Raw genomic sequence first — 11778 nt, forward strand, 5'->3', positions numbered from 1 at the left:
AGTTCCCCAACCCAGCTTTTCTCCCAAAATGTTAAATCACTTTGGGTTTCACTTATATTTATTTCCCCTTCCCGCCTTTTGATAGGACTTAATCCGTCGCTAGATCCTGCCAGATTTTCCTCCACAACACTGTCCACGTCCACCCCTTTCCTCTTCATCCCAACTGCCAATCCATTGGTCCAAGTGCTTCTAATACCCGGAATTAGACTACTTTTAGCAGTCTCCTCATGTTCGGCTGGAGAGTTCACCACCCAGAGACACTCTGCTCCTTTGAGGAAGGCAAAGCAATAATAATAACAATAATAATAATATTGGCATTTATTAAGCACTTACTATGTGCAGAGTACTGTTCTAAGCGATGGGGAATTTACAAGGTGATCAGGTTGTCCCACGTGGGGCTCACAGCCTTCGTCCCCATTTTACAGATGAGGGAACTGAGGCCCAGAGAAGTTAAGTGACTTGCCCAAAGTCACACAGCTGACGAGTGGTGGAGCCGGGATTTGAACCCATGACCTCTGACTCCAAAGCCCGGGCTTTTTCCACTGAGCCACGCTGCTTCTCGTGGGAAGCAAGGAGGAATGGGAAGCACAACCTACAACTAGCTACCCCGGCCATTCACCATACGTTGCGGCAGACCAGCTCTCGTCCTACTGCACCCAATTTGAAACAAATTTTCAGATGTTAAACAGGACTGTACTACTTCAATTTTTAGTGAACAAAACATATATAAGCAAGTACAATGAATTCGGTACCTTAAGAATCTGCCCTCCTTCTGGATACCTTCTTAAAATATCTTTAAGAAAATCAACAAGTGGTGGAGTCGTTTGACCAAATCGGCCTAAAAACGTAAAAGTTTAAAGGCGGATGAGTTCATTAATGCATCAACTTCAATGTTAAAACCTTGGTTTTGTAATTATTTTATGCTATTATCACTGCCCCATTGCAAATGAAATGTGACTTACGTAGATTCACCTTGAGAACCACTAACATTTGACTTAATCAGGACAAGTGTGGTATAATGGAATCATAAAACAGATTTATCACACATTCCCCATGTGAAAATGAAGAGTCTGACATGAGAGACCTCGGGACTGAGAGACCCTGTGCAAAGGAACGGATTACACTGCTTGTAAAAGACTGGGCCTTTCACCATTCGTACTCTCATCCCTGTCAATTGTGTAGTCAAGGGAGCAGCACACTGAGAGGGACATGCAAAGGTGCTGTAGGTGCAAGATCCATTGGGGGCTGAAACAGCCGCCAAGGATCAGCAGGTGGTTACCTCGCTAGGCACCACGGCCTTCCCCATCCACAATAGCCAGCTTTTTTCAAGAGTCATGCTGGACCTGTCCACCTTTTGGACCCCACTGAAGGTGGCTCTTCAGTCAGAAAACTGGACCTCTGAGGTCACGGCCCCAGGAGCCAGAACCAGGATTTAAACCCAGTTTTCCTGGTTCCCAGAGCAGTGCTCTTTCTACCAGACCAACGACTGAACTATATTCTGAAGGAAGGCTACACAATAATAGCATCCAACTTGGCTACTCGAATATTCCTCGGCATAAAATAAAGACTGAGGTTCTCTGGGGCCCACCTCTTACTCGACCAGTTCCCTATTTCACCCCAGGACACAATAATAGCATCCAACATAGCTACTCGAATATTCCTCGGAATAAAATAAAGAGTGAGGTTCTTTGGGGCCCACCTCTTACTCACCTGACCAGTTCCCTATTTCACTCCAGGATTACCGGGAAGGATTTATTTCTCCTCCCTCAAATGGGGAACTGGAATGTGGATTGCCTCACTGATGGAACGGCTGGAGGTGGGAGAAAGACTCCCTTTCGCTTTGCCAGAAAATTATGTCTGGCTGGGAAGGACTGGAGCAAGATAATCTATCAGCCCTACAAGGTGAGACTTTCTTCAAGGTGTACGCACCCAAGTGCTTGAAATTAATCAAGTATACTTAGTGAACTTTGTGCAGAGCACTGTACTAAGTATTTGGGAGAGTAAAATATAACAATATAACAGAGCTGGTAAACATGTTCCCTGCCCACACCAATCTTATAGTCAGGAGGGGGAGACAGACATTAAATGTAAAAAAAAAAAATTATGGATATGTACACAAGTGCCGTGGAAGGGGTGAATAAAATGAACAATCCAATTGCAAGGGCGACACAAAAGGGAATGAGAGAAGAGGAAATGGCTTAATCAGGGAAGGGCTCTTGGAGGAATGTGCCTTCAGTAAGGCTTTGATGGTGGCGAGAGTAATTGTCTGCTGGATATGAAGAGGGAAGGCGTTCCAGTCCAGAGGGAGGACGCGGGCAAGAAGTCGGCAGTGAGACAGACAACACTGTGGTACAATAGGCAGGTTACTATTAGAGGAGCGCAGTGTGAGGGCTGGGTTGTAATAGTTGAGCAGTGAGGTAAGGTAGGAGGGGGTGATTGAGTGCTTTAAAGCCGATGGTAAGGAGAAAGATAGATAAGCATTGGATTGTGGTGGGGTAAAAAAAACAAAAACAAAAAACTTGACACTAATTTTCTATTATTTTAGATTAACATATTTAATCAGCTCCCAACTCCACCACCGGACTGAGGAACTCTCTTCTCTACTCCAAGCAGGTTCCCTTAACTAGACTCCTTATCCATCCATCATTGCTAATCTCTTTTTCCGCTTAACGTCCTCTCATCCCATTTTTTGTTGGGAGGCGATTTTGCAAGGCTACAACATTCTACAAATAAAGTCAGAATACCTCCTCCTTTTAGGCCTTTTGATTGAAGATTTAGAAAAATATCACAACTATCAGAATTCAGGAGGTCCCCAACCTTGGTCCAATCTGGCAACTGAAAAGAAAAAAGAAGAAAACCAATGTCTAGCGCAAATGAAATAATTTTTTTTACTGGAATGCAGCTTTAGACTCTATATGTTCAAATATATGAAAATCTATGTGTTTAATAGTTTCTTAATGTGGAGAAGCAACTATTCTAACAACCATGGTTTACGTTTTCTTTATGTGGGCTTGATAGTCAAATGCTGGGTATTAGTAGTTTTAAATTCTAAAATACAAAATACTGCACATATTATCTAATTTTGCTTAATCCCAAACTAGGCACCCAGCTTTCAGTTTTTTCTGATATATATTTCAATTTTGTTTTTATTCAAGTTGAGAAAATCATTTTATTTTTGCTACATAAAATGGTATTCGGTTTTCATATGTGGGCAAAATTATTCAATGGCTATGAACTTTTAGTGATCTCTTCTGCAATGCCCTACATATCAGTCTTCAGACAATAGCGTTCATGTCGCTTTTCACAGAATAGGTCTAAAAACAATACTAGGAAATGGGAATTTTTCTCCAAAGAAAGGCAGGGCATATTAAAACATGCAGAAAGAAAAGCACAAACATCTTCATTATTTTAAGGCAGGGGCCTGTAAAAGAAAATTCCCTAATCAAAAAATATAATTTCAGGCTGAACTTTAATGTAGCCAATAGCCAAATGGAACAGTTAATTTGCTTTCTAAATATTTATTATTGCTTCCGATACCCAAGCAAAAATAATTTTGTTGTTAATTTTTACTAAAAAAAGAATTTGATTTTCAAGATTTCATAATACCAAATAAATATGTATTCGACTATTCAGTTCTCTCAGAGATTCTGGACTCAGTGCTGAGGGGCGGAAGTAAGGAGTGTTCTTCGGATAGCGCGTGTTTATCTGGATGGAGCACGACGCAATGTTGAAGAAAGGGCTAAGTGCTGAATGCACGGTGCTGATCACGGTAAACGTATTATCGTGTGATTTTCCGTAGCACGGAAGAACTGACCACACTTATAAAATCAATAGTGGAAAAAGGCAGAGTGTCAGCATCTCTGTAAATAGATGTACAGATTACACAGTCACACTAAGGATGATGAGGCCAACCAAAAAGGACAAGAAAAACTATCCAGACATGCCTGTTCACTACAAAATGTCTGGCACGGGTGAGCATGGCTGTCAATCGGGAACTGAGAGAGAGGAGAGGGAAATTCATTTTCTATTAAATCATCTTAACAGACATTTACCCATAACTCTGCCCCAATGCAGATTTACAGATTTAGCTGTACAATCTGAAAATGATTTCCATTTACTAACCCGTGATCTGGAGAGAATAAAACCAAGATGTGATTTATAATTCTATTAACCAGTATTACCCCATAAACTGCTAAAATTAAATGTTTCACCTCTTTAGTTCCCCAATTCTCAGAATTAACATGATGATTTGAGAATTATTCTAAGGGCCAAAATACTTTATCAGTTTATTTGAGTCCAGTAAATGGACAACAGTGGGAAAAAAACCCAACAACCAATAACTTCAGAGTAGTTAGCAAGTAGAATGCCACATTACTTCATTCCCAGAAGGAACAGGAATGTGTAGGGAGGTGGTATATAGTCAGATGGAATAAAAAAATTATTGCAAATATAGATGCTGTAAACATAAACAGCCATCAGGTGACATCAGATCAGACACACTTGAAATCTGTGCTGCAGTTTTGCCCTCTGGAAAATAGGGCAGAGAGAGGTTAAAGGTAAACTACTCCTGGAAGGGTGAACTACCATATCAGAGAAAGGCAGGGAGTTTTTTTTGGAATTCCATAAACAGAATTCATGACAAGTCACCAACAATATTATATTTACAACAACAAAAATTCCTAAGTAATAGGAACTCTGCAAAGTGTCTCAGAGAAGCAGGGCAGCCTTAGAGGAAAGAGCACAGGCATGGGAGTCAGAGGAACCGGGTTCTAATCCCGGCTCCACCACTCGCTTGCTGTGTGCCTCGGTTTCCTCACATTTAAATGTGGATTTAACACCTGTTCTCCCTCCTACTTGAGAGGAGGACTATGTCCGAACTGATTACCTTGTATCTATCCTAGCATTTAGTACATTGTTTGGCACACGTTAAGTACTTATCAAATACCACAGTTCCTACTGAAGTTTTACATCCAGCATGGGAAACTTTGGAAGAAGGAAAAAAGTGACCATTGTTTCCTGGTTTCAAGCTCACATAAGAAGTTAGGGTAAAATCATTTGGGCAAGGAATGAGTCTACCAACTCAGTTGTACTCTTCCAAGTACAGAGGGTACAGTAAGTCCTCATTAAATGCCGTTGATTGACCATTTAAAATCCCACTGAGCCACCATAATAGTTACTCCAAAATGATATTTCAAACATTTTGCTAAGAAGCAGTGCGGCCTAGTGAAAAGCGTGGGCCTGGGAATCAGAAGGACCTGCTTCCAATCCCCGCTCTGTCACTTATCTGCGGTGTGACCTTAGGCAAATCACTTTTCTATGCCTCAGTGACCTTCTCGGTAAAATGGGGGTTAAGACTGTGAACCCCATGTGGGACAGGGACTGTGTCCAACCTCATTAATAACAGTAAAAATAATAATAATAGTTGTGGTATTTGTTAAGTGCTTACTATATGCCAGGCACTGGACTAAGCACTGGGGTGGATACAAGCCAATCGGGTGGGACACAATCCGTCCCACAGAGGGCTCCCAGCTTCAAACCCCATTTACAGATGGGGTCACTGAGGCACAGAGAAGTGAAGTGACTCACCCAAGGCCACCCGGCAGACAAGTGGCGGATCCAGGATTAGAACCCATGCCCATCTGACTCCCAGGGCCGGGCCCTAGCCACTATGCCATGCTGCTTCTCATAAAACTTTGTATCTATCCCAAGGATCTAAAACACCTAGACTGTACCTAGAACAGTGCCTGGCACACAGTAAGTGCCTGACAAATACAATTTTTTAAAAAAAGTCTTTCTGACTCAAGGAATCCCTGAATTGCTCCTGGATGAATGATGATGACAATGATGGTACTTGTTAAGCGCTTTACTATGTGCCAAGCGCTGTTCTAAGTGCTGGGGTAATAATAATAATAATAATAATGATGGCATTTATTAAGCACTTACTATGTGCCAAGCACAGTTCAAAGCGCTGGGGAGGTTACAAGGTGATCAGGTTGTCCCACGGGGGGCTCACAGTCTTCATCCCCATTTTACAGCTGAGGTAACTGAGGCACAGAGAAGTTAATCACACAGCTGACAATTGGCAGAGCCGGGATTGGAACCCATGACCTCTGACTCCAAAGCCCGGGCTCTTTCCACTGAGCCACGCTGCTTCTCCAATCCTACAGCCAACTGTGTTTCTCCAATAATACCCCATTCATTCAGTCGTATTTTCTGAGCGCTTACTGTGTGCAGAGCACTGTACTTAAGCGCTTGGAAAGTACAATTCAGCAACAGAGACAATCCCTAACCCACAAATGGCTCACAGTCTAGAAGGGGGTGGGGGTAGACATCAAGACAAGTAAACAGGCATCAAAAGCAGCGATAGAAATGGAATTATAGATACATACACATCATTAATAAAATAAATAGTACATCATAGTACAATGATGCTTAGTACAGTGCTCTGCACATAGTAAGCGCTCAATAAATACGATTGATTAATAAAATAAATAGAATTATGTCCATATATACACACACAACTGCTGTGGGGCAGGGAGTGGGGTAGGGCAGGGGGAGCGAGTGGGGGCAATAGGGAGGGGGAGCAGAGTGTTTGATAAATCATCATCATCATCATCATTACAATAATAATAATAATATAACATATAATAATATAATAAATAACATAATATATAAAATATATAATATAATAATATATAATATTATATATTATTATATAATAATAATATATAATAATATATTATATATAATATATATGATGACATATGATGATGATGATCATCAATCGTATTTATTGAGCGCTTACTATGTGCAGAGCACTGTACTAAGTGCTTGGGAAGTGCAAACTGGCAACATATAGAGACAGTCCCTACCCAACAGTGGGCTCACAGTCTAAAAGGGGGAGACGGAGAACAAAACCAAACACACTAACAAAATAAAGTAGAATAGAATAGATATGTACAAGTAAAATAAATAGAGTAATAAATATGTACAAACATATATAAACGTCTCAACCGTCCCCATCCCTCCATCGGTGAGGTCTGGACGGGGTGGCCTAGCCCAGGCCAGCCGCCCCGCGTGTCCAGCCGCCCCCTGGCATGGGGGCCGTGGATCCTGGGCCGCGCCCGGCCGTCCCCGCCTCTTACCTCCCTGTTGCGGTGCCACAGCCGCTGCTCGCCGCGGGGGAAGCGGGTCTCGGCGTGGAGGAGCTCCTTCACCGCGCCGACGGCGGAGGTGGGCGCCAACTGGTAGGTCCTGCAGCCCAGGCCGCCGTGGAGGACGGTCACCCGCACCGACCTGCCCGGGGACAGAAACCAAGCCGTCAGGGCTGGGGCCGCGCGTGCGCTCCCGGAAAATAACAAATAATAATATTTATGGATGGAGAGAAGCAGCGTGGCTCAGTGGAAAGAGCCCGGGCTTTGGAGTCGGTGGTCACGGCTTTGCCAGTTGTCAGCTGTGTGACCTTGGGCAAGTCACTTAACTTCTATGTGCCTCAGTTACCTCATCTGTAAAATGGGGATTGACTGGGAGCCCCCCGTGGGACAACCTGATCACCTCATATCCCCCAGCGCTTACAACAGTGCTTTGCACATAGTAAGCGCTTAATAAATGCCATCACCATTATTATTATTATTATTAAATAAATAATGATGGTATTTGTTAAGCGCTTAACTATGTGCCGGGCACCGCACTAACCGCTCGGGATGAGAAAAGCAAATCGGGTTGGACCCTGTCCCTGTCCCATATGGGGCTCACAGTCTCAATCCCCATTTTACAGATGAGGGAACTGAGGCCCAGAGAAGTGAAGTGACTTGCCCAAGGTCACACAGCAGACAAGTGTTGCCGATTTGTACTTCCCGAGCGCTTAGTACAGTGCTCTGCATTCAATCAATCATATTGAGCTCTTACTGTGTGCAGAGCACTGTACTAAGCGCTTGGGAAGTACAAGTTGGCAACATATAGAGACAGTCCCTACCCAACAGTGGGCTCACGGTCTAGAAACACTCTGCACACAATAAGCGCTCAATAAATACGACTGAATGAAGTGGCCAAGCCGGGATTAGAACCCATGACCTGATTCCCAGGCCCACGCTCTAGCCACTATGCCATGCTGCTTCTCATTAATAATAATAGTGCTGTGCTCTGCACACAGTAAGCGCTCAATAAATACGATTGAATGAATGACTGAATAATAATAATAATGATAATGGTATTTGCTAAGCGCTTACTATGTGCCAAGCACTGTTCTAAGTGCTGATTATTATTATTATGGTATTTGTTAAGTGCTTACTATGCGCCGGGCACTGTACTAAGTGGATACAACTTGGCTTAGTGGCAGGAGCCTGGGCTTGGGAGTCAGAGGTGGTGGGTTCTAATCCTGGCATTTGTCAGCTGTGTGACTTTGGGCCGGTCACTTCACTTCTCCGTGCCTCTGTCACCTCATCTGGAAAATGGGGATTAAGACTAGGAGCCCCACGTGGGGCTTACCTTGTATCTCCCCAAGAACGGTGCTTGGCACATAGTAAGCGCTTAACAAATGCCATCATCATCATCATCATTGTTAGTATGTTTGGTTTTGTTCTCTGCCTCCCCCTTTTAGACTGTGAGCCCACTGTTGGGTAGGGACTGTCTCTATATGTTGCCAATTTGTACTTCCCAAGCGCTTAGTACGGTGCTCTGCACATAGTAAGCGCTCAATAAATACGATTGATGATGACGATGATGATGATGATCATCATCATCGGAAGCAAATCAGATTGGGCACAGTCCATGACCAACGCGGGGCTCAGAGTCTTAACCCCCATTTTAAAGATGAGCTGACGGAGGCCCATCTCTATCTGTTGCCGATTTGTACTTCCCAAGCGCTTAGTACAGTGCTCTGCACACAGTGAGCGCTCAATAAATATGATTGAATGAATGAGGCCTGGGGAGGTACGGGAGGTGACTGGCCCAAGGCCACAGAGCAGAGAAGGGATTAGAACCCATGCCCTCCTGATGCCCAGGCCCGTGCTCTAGCCACTAGGCCACTCATTTATTCAATTGTATTTACTGAGCACTAACTGGGTGCAGAGCACTGTACTAAGCGCTTGGGAACTACATGTCGGCAACAGATAAAGACGGTCCCTATCCAACAACTGGCTTCATTCATTCATTCAATCATATTTATTGAGCGCTTACTATGTGCAGAGCACTGTACTAAGCGCTTGGGAAGTACAAGTTGGCAACAGTTAGAGACGGTCCCTACCCAACAGTGGGCTCACAGTCTAGACAGGGGAGACAGACAACAAAACAAATTGACAAGTGTCAATATTCATTCATTCAATCGTATTTACTGAGCGCTTACTGTGTGCAGAGCACTGTACTAAGCACTTGGGAAGTACAAGTCGGCAACATATAGAGACGGCCCCTACCCACCAGTGGGCTCACAGTCTAGAAGGGGGAGACAGACAAAACAAAACACGTAGACAGGTGTCAAAATCGTCAGAACAAATAGAATTAAAGCTATATGCACGTCATTAACAAAATAAATAGAATAGTAAATATATACAAGTAAAATGAATAGAGTAATAAATCTGTACAAATATATATATACAAGTGCTGTGGGAGGGGAAGGAAGTAGGGCGGGGGGATGAGGAGGAGGAGAGGAAAAAGGAGGCTCAGCATGGGAAGGCCTCCTGGAGGAGGTGAGCTCTAGTAGACAAGTGTCAAAATCATCAGAACAAATAGAATTAAAGCTGTATGCCCATCATTAACAAAATAAATAGAATAGTAAATATATACAAGTAAAATGAATAGAGTAATAAATCTGTACAAATATATATATGCAAGTGCTGTGGGAGGGGCAGGAAGTACGGCGGGGGGATGAGGAGGAGGAGAGGAAAAAGGAGGCTCAGTATGGGAAGGCCTCCTGGAGGAGGTGAGCTCTAGTAGACAAGTGTCAAAATCATCAGAACAAATACAATTAAAGCTGTATGCCCATCATTAACAAAATAAATAGAATAGTAAATATGTACAAGTAAAATAGAGTAATAAATCTGTACAAAAATATATACAGGCGCTGTGGGGAGGGGAAGGAGGTAGGGCGGAGGGGATGGGGAGGAGGAGAGGAAAAAGGGGGCTCAGTGTGGGAAGGCATCCTGGAGGAGGTGAGCTCTCGGTAGGGCTTTGAAGGGAGGAAGAGAGCTAGTTTGGTGGACGTGTGGAGGGCATTCCAGGCCAGGGGGAGGATGGAATAAATAGAATTATAGCTATCTTATTAATAAATAGATACAAGTGCTGTGGGGAGGGGAAGGGGTAGGGGAGAGGGAGGGGGCTCTGGGTGGGAAGGCCTCCTGGAGGAGGTGAGCTCTCAGTAGGGCTTTGAAGGGAGGAAGAGAGCTAGCTTGGCGAATGTGGGGAGGGAGGGCATTCCAGGCCAGGGGGAGGACGGAATAAATAGAATTATAGCTATATACACATTATTAATAAATAGATGCAAGTGTTGCGGTGAAGAGAAGGGGGTAGGGTAGAGGGAGGGGGCGATGGGGAGGGGGCTCGGTGTGGGAGGGCCTCCGGGAGGAGGTGAGCCCTCAGTAGGGCTTTGAAGGGAGGATGAGAGCTCGCTTGGCGGATGTGGGGAGGGAGGGCATTCCAGGCCAGGGGGAGGATGGAATAAATAGAATTATAGCGATCTTAAGAATAAATAGACGCAAGCGCCGTGGGGAGGGGAAGGGGGTAGGGCAGAGGGAGGGGGCTCAGTGTGGGAAGGCCTCTTGGAGGAGGTGAGCTCTCAGTAGGGCTTTGAAGGGAGGACGAGAGCGAGCTTGGCGAATGTGGGGAGGATGGAATAAATGGAATTATAGCTATCTTAGTAATAAATAGACGCAAGTGCTGTGGAGAGGGGAAGGGGGTAGGGCAGAGGGAGGGGGCGATGGGAGGGGGCTCGGTGTGGGAAGGCCTCCTGGAGGAGGTGAGCTCTGGTGGCCGCCCGCCGTGGCATTGGCGACTCCCTGAGGGCCGTGGCTACTCACATGGCCCTCCTGGCTGGCGGGCGGGCAAAGGGGCAGCCATCCGTCCATCCGCGAACTGCGGCAGACGCGGAAGGGGCGGGACGCCGGCGCCCGGGACCCCTCCCGCCATCCCCTTGGCAACATTGCCAAGATCCGCCCTTTCCTCTCCATCCATCCCGCTGCCCTGCTCCTTCAAGCTGTCATCCTATCCCGTCTGGACTACTGCATCGGCCTTCCCTCTCATCTCCCATCCCCCTGTCTCTTCCCACTTCAATCCATACTTCACGCCGCTGCCCGGATTGTCTTTGTCCAGAAACGCTGTGGGCATGTTACTCCCCTCCTCCAAAATCTCCAGTGGCTCCCAATCAATCTGCGCATCAGGCAGAAACTGCTCACCCTGGGCTTCCAGGCTGTCCGTCCCCTCGCCCCCTCCTACCTCACCTCCCTTCATCATCATCATCAATCGTATTTATTGAGCGCTTACTGTGTGCAGAGCACTGTACTAAGCGCTTGGGAAGTACAAATTGGCAACATATAGAGACGGTCCCTACCCAACAGTGGGCTCACAGTCTAAAAGGGGGAGACAGAGAACAAAACCAAACATACTAACAAAATAAAATAAATAGGATAGATATGTACAAGTAAAATAAATAGAGTAATAAATATGTACAAACATATACATCTATACAGGTGCTGTGGGGAAGGGAAGGAGGTAAGATGGGGGGATGACGAGGGGAAGAGGAAGGAAGGGGCTCAGTCTGGGAAGGCCTCCTGGAGGAGGTGAGCTCTC

General features: G+C 45.1%; 1 protein-coding gene across 1 annotated transcript in view; it reads right to left on the reverse strand.

Annotated features, from left to right (window-relative positions):
* SACS (sacsin molecular chaperone) overlaps nucleotides 1-7287 on the reverse strand; it is a 28345-nt gene extending 21058 nt beyond the window's left edge. Inside the window, exons 1-3 of the mRNA XM_038762048.1 lie at nucleotides 7146-7287; nucleotides 2745-2835; nucleotides 753-838 (exon numbers count right to left, since the gene is read on the reverse strand). The gene's annotated coding sequence lies outside the window, so the exon portion shown is untranslated. The remainder of the gene's footprint in view (nucleotides 1-752; nucleotides 839-2744; nucleotides 2836-7145) is intronic.
* Nucleotides 7288-11778: the final 4491 nt, after the last annotated feature.

Source organism: Tachyglossus aculeatus, chromosome 20, assembly GCF_015852505.1.
Source record: "Tachyglossus aculeatus isolate mTacAcu1 chromosome 20, mTacAcu1.pri, whole genome shotgun sequence".
Lineage (NCBI taxonomy): Eukaryota > Metazoa > Chordata > Mammalia > Monotremata > Tachyglossidae > Tachyglossus > Tachyglossus aculeatus.